The 14,981-nt window shown below is 44.3% G+C and overlaps 1 long non-coding RNA gene across 1 annotated transcript in view; it reads right to left on the minus strand.

Annotated features, from left to right (window-relative positions):
- Window positions 1–5,992: 5,992 nt before the first annotated feature.
- Window positions 5,993–14,981, minus strand: part of LOC130368225 (uncharacterized) — a 17,551-nt gene continuing 8,562 nt past the window's right edge. The window contains exons 2-6 of the long non-coding RNA XR_008892379.1: window positions 7,746–7,830; window positions 6,808–6,848; window positions 6,647–6,713; window positions 6,382–6,546; window positions 5,993–6,279 (exon numbers count right to left, since the gene is read on the minus strand). This is a non-coding gene — a long non-coding RNA (uncharacterized LOC130368225). The remainder of the gene's footprint in view (window positions 6,280–6,381; window positions 6,547–6,646; window positions 6,714–6,807; window positions 6,849–7,745; window positions 7,831–14,981) is intronic.

Genomic DNA, 14,981 nt, shown 5'->3' on the forward strand with positions numbered 1-14,981 from the left:
TACATCTGATGGCGGTTGACCTTCACATTACTACCCTTAATGTCAAGGGTTTCAACACCCCCGAAAAGCGTGCCCAGACGTTGTTCTCCATTCATAAGCAAAGATCCCATATCATAGCTCTACAGGAAACACATTTTAAAAAAGGTCACCTCCCTACCATACCAACCAGGCACTACGATAAATGGATACATAGTGTTAACCCTGATTCCAGGACTAAGGGTGTATCCATAGTTTTTCACAGGACGCTTCCCATTACGATCCAGACCTCCCTAGTTGACACAGACGCTCGATTTGTCTTCGCCAATTGCCTCCTTGCGGGACGTAATCTGACGGTGGCCTCTATATACGCTCCGAACCATAACCAAATTCAGTTCTTACTGAAGACTTTGGAGAGACTCTCCTCCTTTGCCAGGGGTCAGATTCTCCTGTGTGGAGACTTTAACACACCTCTATTCCCTCAGGTGGACACCTCATCAGGACACTCATACATCTCTCATAGTAAACTCAGGGCCCTTAGGCATAAGCTACATCTATTACAGTTAATTGATACCTGGAGAGCCTTCCATCCACAAGGACGAGATTATACCTTCTTCTCACACCCTAGACAAACATACAGTAGAATAGACTACATTCTCTGTTCACACTCCCTCCTCCCCTCTTTTACTTCTGTTACGATTGGTGTTGTCTCTATGTCTGATCATGCCCCAGTTCAGGGTACATTTACGCTTCCGACCTTGGTCAAGCCACATGCCTCTTGGAAGCTTAATGAAGTGGGATCCGTCGTCACCGCTAATCAAGTGGGAAACATTGAAATGTGTCTTGAGGGGAGTTTTGATGAGGCATGGGGCTTGGCTGAAAAGGGAAGCCTCAGCTAAGCTGATGACATTATACCGAGAGCTGCACATCCTAGAGACACGGCACAAACAACACCAACAGGACTCAACTTACCGTGAACTTATCAGAGTCAGGAGTGATCTGTTAGAGACGCTCAACAAAAAACACTGCCACTATAGACAACTAACGGGTAGACTGTTCTACGAGTGGAGTAATAAATCGGGGAAGATGCTGGCGAGGGCCCTTAGGGCGACACGCTCGACCCTCTATGTCCCCTCCATTCGCACTCGATCAGGCACCCCTTCTTCCCTCACGCCGGAAATACTGGAAACTTTTCAGAAATATTATACAGACCTATATAACCTCCCTTAACCTACCGCTCTCTCCTCTCACACTGACACTCAACCCTCCTTACAGAATTACTTACATGAAACGGCATTGCCCATCCTAACTGCTGAATCTATCTCGGACTTGGAGGCTCAGTTCACCCCTGAGGAACTCCACCTGGCGATATCGGCCCTACCTGCTGGTAAAAGTCCGGGACCAGATGGCTATACTGCCAAGTTCTATAAGACCCTCAGGGATGACCTGTCCTCCACACTCCTGCTGACTTTTAATGCTATCTCATCTTCCTCCTCAATCCCCCAGGCCTTCCTTGACGCATATATCACAGTCATTCCAAAAGATGGGAGGGACCCCCTGCAGTGCTCTAACTACCGACCAATATCTCTCCTTAACACTGACACAAAATTATTCGCGAAATTAATAGCAAATAGATTGGCACCCTACATGAGCTCCCTCATCCACCCGGATCAGGTGGGCTTCGTCTGCGGAAGGGAGGCAAGAGATAATACTCTATGAGCATTCTCTGCAGTGCATTGTGCTCGATTACACGCTTCTCCCCTATTCTTGCTCTCTCTGGACGCGGAGAAGGCCTTTGACTGGGTGGACTGGGAATTTTTGGGATCGACTCTGAGACAAATAGGTTTGGGCCCCCATATGTTTGCCAGAATCATGTCGCTGTATTCCTCACCCCAGGCTAGAATCAGAATCAATGGACAGCTGTCGGCTCCCTTTAGCATTCGCAACGGTACGAGGCAAGGCTGCCCATTATCACCTATCCTTTATGTCCTATGCATGGAGCACTTGCTCAATGCAATACGCTCGAATCCAGATATAAGAGGCTTCTCCTCTCCCTCGTGCAGTTGCAAATGCTCAGCGTTCGCTGACGATGTCCTTCTATTTCTCTCCTCCCCGCTCACTACCCTCCCTTCCCTCCTCTCCACCATAGCACAATATTCGGCTTATAGTAACTATAAACTGAACCCATCCAAAAGCGAAGCTTTGAATATCACACTGCCCTCCCAAATGATCACTCACATTTCTTTCACTTACCCTTTTAAATGGCAGAGGTCATCACTGAAATATCTTGGGATCCTAGTCCCTAGTGATCTGGCTAGCACTTTTCAATTAAATTTTCCCCCATTGTTCCACACCCTGAGAACTGACTTGTCGAAATGGGACAATAAAAACTTCTCATGGATTGGCAGGGTAAATATTTTTTAAATGAACATCCTACCCCGCTTACTCTATCTCTTTGCCTGTATCCCCTGTCATATCCCCCGTTCTTTCTTTAAGGACCTCTCTGCAATGCAGTCTCACTTTGTTTGGAGTAAGAAACATCCCCGCTTGGCAGGGAAGGTGCTTTATAGACGCAAGAGGGAGGGTGGCCTCGCACTGCCAGACTGCCTATCGTATTACAAGGCGATCATATTAGCCAGAATACTAGACTGCTACCACAGTCAGACTGCTAAGCAATGGGTTGTCTTTGAAAGAAATCTCTGTGGTGTGGATGCTAGGTCTACCTTGTGGACCAAAAGACTGCCCGCCCCCTTGCACCCACCTGACCATTTACCCCCGGTAACACATTCAATACTGCGAGCACATCAGTCCTACCTGAAAAATACATCTCACTATTTCCCGGATGGCCCCCTTATGCCCCTGTTTGGCAATGTGCTCTTCCCTCCAGCGCAGACTTCTGCCACTTTCTTAACGCGTAAAAAGTCTGATTATGTCCTATTCTCTTCCTTACTGCAACCCACAGGCTTGAAATCCCTCTACGACCTTTTGGGTGGAACTCAGCCTTCAACTATACATAGGTTCCAATATAGTTAACTTCTACACTTCTATAACACCAACAAAGCCGCACTCCGTCTTCATAGACAACTGACCCCCTTTGAAACCCTTTGTGCGGCCTCCGCTCCTGTCCCCCATGCAATTGGAACTCTCTATGCCCTGATCATAGGGGAACGCTCTGAAATTCCCCTGCCCTATCGAGTGGCATGGGAAAGGGAACTACAATGTTCTATTCCTGACAATGACTGGTCTCGTGCCCTGCTACATTGTCACAAATCTAGTATCTCATGCAAGGCACAAGAAACTAACTATAAAATCATCACGAGATGGTACAGAGTGCCGTCTCTTTTGGCGCAGATGTTCCCACAGGCTTCTGATGCATGTTGGAGGTGCGAACGCTCAAATGGGACAATGTCCCATATCTGGGTGACATGCCCGACATTGAATACGTTTTGGACACAAGTTTTATCTACCGTAAATAGGCTGACGACCCTTTCCATCGATAAGGACCCACGACCTATCCTCCTGTCCATATTCCCTAACACATGCCCCCGTCTGTCAGCCACTTTAGCACACTATTTACTTATCTCGGCTAGAGCTGTGATCCCTCGCCTTTGGAAATCTCCACTACCCCCGACCTACTCCTCATGGCTGAGGGAAGTTACCTATACTTGTAGGATGGAAGAACTCCGGGCAGACTCTACCCGACAGTTCGATAAATACCATGCTGTTTGGTCGCCTTGGCTATCCTATGTTGCCTTTCAGGAGTTCACTGATGATAACCTGGATCTGTCACCACGCACGCTCATCCCCCTCTGTCCAACTCCGCAATAGCTCACCCACAGTTGCTGTTTACTGCTTAGACAGGTGGAGAGGTTCAGTCCGAACAGGTAAGACTCTCTGCCATATTACACTAAGTCTGCTGCATCCTATCTCCCCCTCTTCGATTCTTCTACACCCCCCCCTCCTTCCTCTATCCCCCTGTATCTTTTCCTCTCTCTCCCTCCTCTCCTATCTTCCAGTTCCCTCTACCGATGTTGTGTTTCCTTTGTCTGTCCTGGTTCTCTGCTTCACTACTGGCGATGTTTGAATTTTCGCTAAAGTTATCGAATTTATACGTAGTTCTGAATCCTGTTAGCTACTCACAACCTCTGTTCTCTGGAGTTCATTTATGATGTGAGGCTCGGACTGCTGTAATGTTTAACTTCGCTGAGTGACTCCTTGTTTACTTGAGCCATGTGGGCTTTGTTGCCTGACCAGTGTAGACACTTCTCATGTTGTAATTTTCATTTTACCTTGTATGTTGAAAACCTTAATAAAACTTTACTTTGAAAAAAAAAAAAAAATATGTTTTATTCAATGTTATGTATGATGTTCATACAAGGTTGCCTTACAATGTTTTATTGTTATTTATTGTTTGATATTTAATAAAGGGGCTGCTGTGGCCTTGTTACCACCAACACTGTGTCTGTCATGTTTAAGGTAAGGGATTCCTCGTTACAAAGGGGGCTTTTGGGGGTTGGTGGATGGTAGGCTTTAGCAGCTATAATATCCCCAAGTCAAGGGTCCAGGCTGTAAAATAGAAGAACACCGGAGCAGCCAGATACACTGACTCTAAGGCTGAGCCTCATACTTCTACCGAAGCTGCAGAGTTATAGGGGAACTGTAAAAATGAAAGTACTACAACCCCCAGTGTGGTCAGTCTGTGCCCCCCTAAGGGTCAGGGTTGGAGGAGGCACAGGTTGAAAAGACACACTACATTGGGAGTTGTAGTACTGTAGTTGTTAAAGAAAAAAAATATGTTTTCATCATGTTGCCCATAGCAACCAATCAGATTACTTCTTTCATTCTTGAGAAGACCTCTGAAAAATAAAAGAAGTGATCTGATTGGTTGCTAAGAGCAACTGGACAACATTTCCTCTCCACAGGTACATTTCCCCGATTGTCTTCATATTTAGGATGAGAATCTACTGACAAAGTGAGTAGCCAACCATTTCTGGGCATAAAACTCTGTAAGAAACAGCAGTCTGGGGGCGTCTGTGGTGGACATGAAGGAAGGGGGGGGGTCCAGGGAAATTGAGATTTGACGTCTGCAGCGAGCGCTTCTCACTGAGCGACGGGTCTCATCCCAGGTATAGCAGGGGGACCCCCCACGATCAGCTACTTATCCCATAACCCATGGATAGGGGATAAGTTAATTTTTGCCATACTTCTCCTTTAATTGGCCAGAACACACCCAAAATCGGTCCCAGCCAAATATTGCTTCGTGTCCTGTCATTTCTCCCAGCTGTTCTTTTTCTACCTGCTTGTAAGGCATGCCTACACTCTCTAATTCCTTAAAGTGGTACTCCGCCCCTAGATATCTTATCCCCTACCTTAAGGATAGGACAAAAGATGACTGATCACTGGGACCCCCGCAATCTTCATGCAGCACCCGGCGTTCCAAATAATATATTAAGAACTCTGGGTTCTCGTGGTGCGGGTCGTGACCTCCCGCCACACCCTTTCCATTTATGTCTATGGGAGGTGGTGTGATGTCACAAGAAGGTGTGGCATGATGTCACGAATCCCATCACAGGAACCAGTGATCTAAACATACTATTTAGAATTTTGGTTGCTGCATGGAGATTGCTGGGGTCCCAGCAGCAGGATCCCCTTGATCAGACATCTTATCCCCTATCCTTTACATAGGGGATAAGATATCTAGAGGCGGAGTACCCCTTTAAGGGACAGTTCATGTACCCAAAAGTTGATCCTTTGCAACCGTATGACCCCTAGCAAGTTCCCTGCATGAGTCCCATTCATCAGAAAAAGGCTTGTGCATGGAACTTGCTGGGTGTTCTACGTTTGCCTCATAAACTGCACCACCCAGCACCAGTTGCCTCTCTCTGCACCACATTATGCAGATCGTGCAGGAGAGCAGCTTTGGTCATCCATGTTTTGCCAACTCTATTTTCACACACAGAAATAAATAAATGAGTCGAACAAGTCAAAGAACAGTTTAAAAAAAGGGGAACTTTATTTATTATTTATTAAAATGTTTGTGTAGGGGATTTTTTGTAACCTCCCATCACTCACAAAGAGCGTACAGTAACTAATACTCAGGACAGGAAAAACCTCCAGAGGGGAGGAAACCTGTAGGGAATCCATGGCTACTGTATGGCCCTTCCTCTGGGCATACTAAAGGAGGTTACCTCTATAATTTGGGCAAATGTTTCTGTGTATGTGCATGATTCCTAGGCCTGTGCCTTCATCCAACGTCTTGCTGTAGGTCCCGAAATGCTACTCCATGTCCTGGAAATAGTGCATCTAAGATAGGGGACAAAAAAGATAGATTATTTACATGTTTATCATAAAAATACACATGGAACTGCAATAAAGACCTTTTGGACAAAACAATGTAACACTTACCAGTCACAGTCATGTGCATGACTTTGCATTCCCGTGTCCCTACACAGTGTCCAGCACCGGCCCCTCACTGATGAACAGGACCAGTGTTATTTCTGGGGCTATGCCTTCATCCAACGTCTTGCTGTAGGTCCGGAAATGCTACTCCATGTCCTGGAGATAGTGCATCTAAGATAAGAAAAAAAAGATAGATTATTTACATGTTTATCATAGAAATACACATGGAACTGCACTAAAGATCTTTTGGACACAACAATGTAACACTTACCAGTCACAGTCATGTGTATGACTTTGCATTCCCGCGTCCCTACACAGTGTCCAGCACCGGCCCCTCACTGATGGAGAATGAACAGGAGCAGTGTTATTTCTGCTCAGTGCTGCTCTTTGGTGGACAATGGTTATGACATCACATGTTTGACACACTGTTACCTCCTGGGAGTTCTATTTCAGTAGTGCTGCTCTCTGATTGGCTGAAAATCAAAAAAGCTTTCTAATATATTCTGTATGACTGTTATTTAAGGTTTTTGACAAATTTTATTAAAATGGCGCCACTCCCTGTGGGTGCGTTATATTTGTTTCTCCTAACCAGACATTCTGTATAAGTAATATAATTTGGTGGCCCCAACAGCCTCGGCCCATAGGTTTCTTACATAGATCAATGCTACTCCGGTAGGCTCAATGAGCAGCGCTGGCCGCCGGGACGTCTGACGAGTGACGTCCCTGACGTTGCGGTCTGGAACGAAGGATGTCACTAGTCATACGTCCCAGCAGCCATTGATTTAAAGTGGTCATGGCTCCTGCTGCCAGTTCAAGATCAGACACCATGGCCCTAGATTGACATACTGCAACACCGATCCCCTGTGGCTGCCCACCTGTTGCAAAACTACAACTCTCAGCCTTCGGCTGTCAGGGCATGCTGGGAGCAGGGGCGGATCCAGAGTCGAGTCTCGGGAGGGGCGCTATTAGAGTATTTTGTGTTGGTGGACAGAAGATTACGGAACTTACAATATTATTAAATGTATCATACAGTCCTAACCTTGTTTAAGACTCTTAGGCCGTGCTCATATGTCAGAAAAATAATCATATATACCAATTGCCACAGAATGGGAAAGTGCTAAGGCTCTATAGTGAGGAGAATACGCAGTGATATCAGTGACTACAGGTGACGTCTTATCATTGTGTATTCTCCTCACTATAGAGAAGACGTCACCTGTAATCACTGATATCATTGTGTATTCTCCTCACTATAGAGATCAGTGATTACAGGTGACGTCTTCTCTATAGTGAGGAGAATACACAATGATATCAGTGATTACAGGTGACGTCTTCTCTATAGTCTTTCCTTATCTAATTCAGATGGTACATACCGCCAGGATTTGTTCCAGCTAAATCTTCTCTCTGCAGAACTTGATGCCCAGACGTCTCCTCACTATGCCAATGCATTCTGATCCTCTATATGAAAACAATAATTATTATAATACTGCCAAACACTGTATTCTTTGAATATAATACTGTCACACACCCTCCTAATATAATTCTGACATACTGTACCCCCTGAATAGACAACACACTGTACCCTCTGAATATAATACCACCATACACTGTACCCTCTGAATATAATACTACCACACACTGTGCCCTCTAAACTTAATACTACCAAACACTGCACCCTCTGAATATAATACTATCACACGCTGCACCCTCTAAATATAATACTATCACACACTGTACCCACTGAATATAATACTAACACACACTGTGCCCTCTAAATCTAATACTACCACACAGTGCATTCTCTGAATATAACTTGCTGTGCTGTAACTACCCTCTGAGTAAAATACCGTAATGTATTGTGGCCCCTAAAAAACGTACCACCCCAGAAATTCCTCACAATATACACTATACTTCTGAAAGGCAAAACACTCTGTGCCTTCACATATAGTAATAATGCCCCATCTTGTGCCCCTACATATAATATGACCTGTCCTGTTCCCCCACATAATAATGCCCTCTGTGCTGTGCCCCTCACATAGAATGCTCCTGTCATGTGCCCCACACATTTAATGCCCCCTGTGCTGTGCCCTTCACATATAATGCCCCCATTCTTTGCCTCTCACATATAATGCATCCATCATGCGCCCCTCATATATAAAGCCCCCATCATGCGTCCCGCACATATAATGCCCTTATCATGCGCCCCTCACATATAATGCCCCCTGTGCTGTGCCCTTCACATATAAAGCCCCATGTCCTGTCCACTCAGGGGGCATTATATGTGAGGAGCACAGCACAGGGGGCAATATATGTGAGGGGAACAGCACAGGGGGCAATATATGTGAGGGGAACAGCACAGGGGGCAATATATGTGAGGGGCACAGCACAGGGGGCATTATAAGTGTGGGGTACATAACAGGGGGCATTATATCATATAATGTCCCCCTGTGCTGTGCCCCACACATATAATGCCCCCTGTGCTGTGCCCCACACATATAATTTATATGTGTGGCACAGCACAAGGGGCATTATATGTGAGGGGCACAGCACAGGGGGCATTATATGTGAGGGGCACAGCACAGGGGGCATTATATGTGAGGGGCACAGCACAGGGGGGCATTATATCATATAATGCCCCCCTGTGCTGTGCCCCACACATATAATGCACCCTGTGCTGTGTGCCCCACACATATAATTTATATGTGTGGCACAGCACAGGGGGCATTAGGTGAGGGGCACAGCACAGGGGACATTATATGATATAATGCCCCCCTGTCCTGTGCCCCTCACATATAATGCCCCCTGTGCTGTGCCCCTCACATATAATGTCCCCTGTGTTGTGCCCCTCACATAATGCCCCCTGTGCTGTGCCACACATATAAATTATATGTGAAGGGCACAGGACAGGGGGCATTATGTGAGGGGCACAGCACAGGGGGCATTATATGTGAAGGGCACAGGACAGGGGGCCCCCTGTCATGTGCTCTTCACATATAATGCCCCCTGTGCTTTGCCCTGCAGACCAGGGACATGCACAGACATTTTGGAGGGCAGGGGCTCAAGTAAAAAAGAGGGCACTTTTCATAATTTAAAAAACGTCTGCCAGACTTAATGGGCAGATGTGCTGCGGCCCAGGGACACAGTGGACTCCCGCCAGGCTTTCTCGACATTCTTAGCCCCCATAAAAGTTGGTGTTTTTGTAAAATCGAGTCAAGAACAGTTTCTATGAAGGTCTGCCATGTGTATATACACTTTGGCTGTGCTGTCAGTCTTATTTACAGAAAAGATATGACAGCTGCCCTATAATATACTGTATTATAGAGGAGATTTATCAAACCTGTGCAGAGAAAGAGCGGTGCAGTCGCCCATAGCAACCAATCAGATCGTTTTGCGGAAGGATTTTCCTCTGCAAAGGTTTTAATAAATCTCCCCCTATATGCCCCCACCTGAGCTCTATATGACAGAACCCAGCACCCATCACCAATCACCCATTACCCATCCCCAATCACCCAGCACCAATCACCCAGCACCCATCACCCATCCCCAATCACCTAGCACCAATCACCCATCACCAATCACCCAGCACCAATCACCCAGCACCAATCACCCAGCACCCATCACCCATCCCCAATCACCTAGCACCAATCACCCAGCACCCATCACCAATCACCCAGCACCAATCACCCAGCACCAATCACCCATCACCCATCCCCAATCACCCAGCACTCATCACCCATCCCCAATCACCCAGCACCAATCACCCAGCACCCATCACCAATCACCCAGCACCAATCACCCAGCACCAATCACCCAGCACCAATCACCCAGCACCAATCACCCAGCACCCATCACCCAGCACCCATCACCCAGCACCCATCACCAATCACCCACCTTACGCAGGAATCTCCACACAGCTCTGGTTCTTACACTGAAGAGATGGACACCACACTAATATATGCTTACAGTCTACAATATACTAAAGTTGGCAAAAAAAATAATTATAAATATACAAAGATGGCGAGGCATAGCACAGCATACAGGATGGAGGCAGGGAAGCTCCGCCTCCATTGCGCACAAGACTGACTTCGCATACTAGCAATGTGGGGCAATACCTAGAAAATGGAAAGACCAATTTTTGTATACTGCACTGTAACCTAGTGTATTGGGTTTAGTGCGAGTAAACAGCCTGTCAGTTTCCCTTTAATTATATACCGTACCTCCCCTTAATTCCCTATATACTGTGCCACCATTCATCTATTAATTCCCTATATACTGTGCCACCATTAATGAACTATATACTGTGCCACCATTCATCTATTAATTCCCTATATAATGTGCCACCATTCATCTATTAATTCCCTATATACTGTGCCACCATTAATGAACTATATACTGTGCCACCATTCATCTATAAATTCCCTATATACTGTGCCCCTATTAATGAACTATATACTGTGCCACTATTAATGAACTACATACTGTGCCACCATTCATCTATTAATTCCCTATATACTGTGCCACCATTAATGAACTATATACTGTGCCACCATTCATCTATTAATTCCCTATATACTGTGCCACCATTCATCTATTAATTCCCTATATACTGTGCCACCATTCATCTATTAATTCCCTATATACTATGTCACCATTAATGAACTATATACTGTGCCACCATTCATCTATTAATTCCCTATATACTGTGCCACTATTAATGAACTATATACTGTGCCACCATTCATCTATTAATTCCCTATATACTGTGCCACTATTAATGAACTATATACTGTGCCACTATTAATGAACTATATACTGTGCCACCATTCATCTATTAATTCCCTATATACTGTGCCACCATTCATCTATTAATTCCCTATATACTTTGCCACTATTAATGAACTATATACTGTGCCACTATTAATGAACTATATACTGTGCCACCATTCATCTATTAATTCCCTATATACTGTGCCACCATTCATCTATTAATTCCCTATATACTGTGCCACCATTAATGAACTATATACTGTGCCACCATTCATCTATTAATTCCCTATATACTGTGCCAACATTAATGAACTATATACTGTGCCACTAATATTTAACTATACTGTGCCACCACTAAGGGTGCATTCACACGTGCGTATTTTCTGCTGCAGATCTGCTGCAGATTTGCTTTAGCAGATTTCTCTTCCCATTGTCAATGAGAAGCAAAATCTGCAGCAAAAATAGGCACACGTGAACGCACCCTAAGGATCTACACACAGTGCCAGCATACATAAAAATATAATGTTCCAATATAATGAAATATATGCTGTGCTCCCATAAATTCCCTATATACTGTGCTTACATTCCTCTATTAATTCCCTAATAATGTGCTTCATACAATAAATACAAGCACATAACATAAAGGCACATACAGTACATAGGTAATATACACACATACAGTACATAGGTAATATACACACATACAGTACATAGGTAATATACACACATACAGTGCATAGGTAATATACACACATACAGTACATAGGTAATATACACACATACAGTGCATAGGTAATATACACACATACAGTACATAGGTAATATACACACATACAGTACATAGGTAATATACACACATACAGTGCATAGGTAATATACACACATACAGTACATAGGTAATATACACACATACAGTACATAGGTAATATACACACATACAGTGCATAGGTAATATACACACATACAGTGCATAGGTAATATACACACATACAGTACATAGGTAATATACACACATACAGTACATAGGTAATATACACACATACAGTGCATAGGTAATATACACACATACAGTGCATAGGTAATATACACACATACAGTGCATAGGTAATATACACACATACAGTGCATAGGTAATATACACACATACAGTACATAGGTAATATACACACATACAGTACATAGGTAATATACACACATACAGTACATAGGTAATATACACACATACAGTGCATAGGTAATATACACATACAGTGCATAGGTAATATACACACATACAGTACATAGGTAATATACACACATACAGTGCATAGGTAATATACACACATACAGTGCATAGGTAATATACACACATACAGTGCATAGGTAATATACACACATACAGTACATAGGTAATATACACACATACAGTCCATAGGTAATATACACACATACAGTGCATAGTAGACATGTGCAATTCGGTTCGGCACGAATGTCTAAATTAACGAATTTTACCGTTTTCGTGCATTCGGACCGATCCGAATGCACGAAAACATATTTTGAACATTCCCGAATAGCCACGATAATACGAATAGCAAAGTAACGAATACATTCGTTATTTCCCGACCCCCCTATTGCTGTAAATAACGAATGCATTCGTTATCTGTAAACGAACGTGAAGAATTCATTCTGATAACAAATATAATAAAAAGGATATAGATAGTTTGATTTTTCGGATACATTCGGTAAATCTTTTTATTCTTTTTTTGGACTTTAGCGATCCTAAAAAATTATGGAGATACCTTTTTTATAAAAATTTCGTAGGGTATCATAAAAAAATCATAATAAAAAAGATACAGTGGTGATGGAAAAAATTGTATCTAATGAAATGTATCATTTTTATTATGAAATGTTTATTCATTTTTAAACAGGGATCAATTTATGTGAGCGGGTAAAGCACTAAAAATGTAGCCGACAATATAGAAAATGTAGATACAGAAAATGTAGTGTGTGCGTATTTTTCACTTTTTTTTTAAACATTTTTTAGGTAGTACTACTACTCCCAGCATGGAACACACTCTTCCATGATGGGAGTAGTAGTTACCTGTACTAATTGACAGATTGCAGGGGTCCCTTGCGATCCTCTTGTATAATGTATAGATGCGCCGGCTGCTCTTCTATGGTCCCCTGCACTCACGTATATGTACACATATTCATATTTCCCGCAGAGCTGTGATTGGCCAGATGGTTCCAGCCAATCACAGCTCTCTTTGAGAAATAGGAATATGTGTATATATACGGCCGTGCAGGGGACCATAGGAGAGCGGCCGCCGCATTCATACATTATACTGGAGGATCGCAGCGGCTGTCAGGAGTGATACCCGCAGTGATCTTCCCTTTACTACAAGTACTAATACTCCCAACATGGAGCACACTCTGCTCCATGCTGGGAGCTGTAGTACCTGTATTAATAGACAGATCGCAGTGGGTGTCAGAAGTTACACTCGCTGCCATATGTCTATTAATGCAGGTACTACAGCTCCCAGCATGGAGCAGAGTGTGCTCCATGTTGGGAGTATTAGTACCTGCAGTAAGGGACAGATCCCAGGGATGTCACTCCTCCTGACACCCGCTGCGATCGTCCTTATGTGAATGTCGGGATCAGCTGTTCTCAGGGCTACAGAGCCAGGAGAACAGCTGACGCTGAGCCGTAGGTATACATCGTATATCTACTGCCCAGCAAGAACTTACAGTGAGCTTGCAATGTGTATACAGTATACACATTGCTGGCTCACTTAACCCCTTGCTGAGCTGTGCGCTATGCGCAAGCCCAGCAAGGGAAGAGTTAACTTACACTGCTGGACAGTGTAGGTTAACCCTTTGGGCGGTATACACTATATACAGCTATCTATAGATAGCTGTATACAGTGTATACAGAAGACGAAGTCCAGCTTACTTCCCTCGAGTCCCGGGCGGGGTTCGTGTAGCCCCGCCCCCTAATGACGTCATTAGGGGGCGGAGCTACAGAAGGGAACAAGGCTAATTAATCTGAAGCTCTGTTCACATTGTAGGTTATGTATAATGTGAACAGACCCTTCTGGCAGTGTCTACCCAGACAGGGAGACTCCAGCTGTTGCTAAACTACAACTCCCAGCATGCCCAGACAGCCAAAGGCTGTCTGGGCATGCTGGGAGTTATAGTTTTGCACCAATTGGTGGCTCCCTGTTTGGGTACACATTGCATCATGGGTGCTCTCCCCAGCGGACAGCGCCAAAAATGTCATAACCAATTTTTTGTGTTTTTTTCTTCTCGTTTCAGATCCGTGTATGCAGAGGATTACTGCGGATTCGATGGATTACGGCGGATTATTTATTTTTTCCTTTAATAAAATGGTTAACGAGGGCTGTGGGGGAGTGTTTTTTTAAATAAAATAATTTTTCCAATGTGTTGTGTTTTTTTTATTTTATTGAATTTTCAAGGTTAGTAGTGGACGCTGTCTTATTGACGGAATCCATTACTAGGCCAGGGCTTAGTGCTAGCCCCAAAAACAGCTAGCGCTAACCCCCAATTATTACCCCGGTACCCACCGCCACAGGGGTGCCGGGAAGAGCCGGTACCAACAGGCCCGGAGCGTCAAAATGGCGCTCCTGGGCCTAGGCGGTAACAGGCTGGCGTTATTTAGGCTGGGGAGGGCCAGTAACAATGGTCCTCGCCCACCCTGGTAACGTCAGGCTGTTGCTGTTTGGTTGGTATCTGGCTGAGAATGAAAATACGGGGAACCCTATGCGTTTTTTTTTTTAATTTTCTTATTTAAATAAAAAAAAAAAACGCATAGGGTTCCCCGTATTTTCATTCTCAGCACAATA

Source organism: Hyla sarda, chromosome 4 (genome assembly GCF_029499605.1).
Source record: "Hyla sarda isolate aHylSar1 chromosome 4, aHylSar1.hap1, whole genome shotgun sequence".
In the NCBI taxonomy this organism is placed as follows: domain Eukaryota; kingdom Metazoa; phylum Chordata; class Amphibia; order Anura; family Hylidae; genus Hyla; species Hyla sarda.